This window comes from Laccaria bicolor, genomic scaffold, assembly GCF_000143565.1.
Source record: "Laccaria bicolor S238N-H82 LACBIscaffold_2 genomic scaffold, whole genome shotgun sequence".
Lineage (NCBI taxonomy): Eukaryota > Fungi > Basidiomycota > Agaricomycetes > Agaricales > Hydnangiaceae > Laccaria > Laccaria bicolor.
This window is the reverse complement of record NW_001889873.1, coordinates 51663-52638: the sequence shown is the minus strand read 5'-3', so window position 1 is coordinate 52638 and position 976 is coordinate 51663.

The window sequence follows — 976 nt, the reverse complement described above, 5'->3', positions numbered from 1 at the left end:
AGTTGTCTTAGGCCGAGAATGGGTAGTTGTCTTAGGCCGAGAACGGGTAAGTTACAAAGTGCCGAGCTTGCAGGCCCGGGTTTACATTGTCTATTAGAGTCACATCGTCTCCAGCTAAAGATAAGTTTGTTGCAACATTGACTTGGCTTAATAGTTAAGATAGCAGGTGTACATAGTGTATCTATGTATGCCCTGGGTTCAAATCCCGAACAAGTCATAGATTCGCATTTTGAAAAGTTTTTTACTTACTGCAGCTAAAAGATACTGACCGACCTATGTATGCCCTGCGTTCAAATCCCGAACAAATTTTTTACTTACAGCTATTAGAGTGACATGGTCGGCAGCTAAAAGATACTGACCGACATCATCTTCCAACCTTCACTTGGCTTAGTGGTTAAGCTGGGAGGTGTACATAGTGTATGCCCTGGGTTCATATCCCAAAAAAGTCATTGCAGGACAGCTCTCTGATTTTTTGAAGTGCAATTGTGTTGTGCTGAATCCCAAACAAGTCATTGCATGAAAGGTCTCTGCCTTTTGTATTGCAAGGTTGACTTGGCTTGGTGGTTAAGGTGGCAGGTGTATGTAGTATGCCTGGGTTCAAATCCCAAACAAGTCACTGCGGAGAATTTATTTCAGTCCTTTTTACTGCTATTAGAGTGACATGGTCGACAGCTAAAAGATACTGACCGACATCATCTTCAACGTTGGCTTGGCTTAGTGGTTAAGCTGGCAGGTGTATGTAGTTTAAGTATGTATGCCTGGGTTCAATTTCTGAACAAGTCGTTCATTCTTCCCTACGATTTCTTGTGTTTTAATTTTTACTAATCAATGCAGGTTTGCAACATTCCTAGTACAAAGTACCGAGCTTGCAGAGCTGAGTTGGTCATCTTAGGCCGAGAACTAAGTCACAAAGTGCTGAGCTTGCAGGCCGACATTGACTTGAGATCCTGTCCCATTGGTCATCACCTAAAAGATA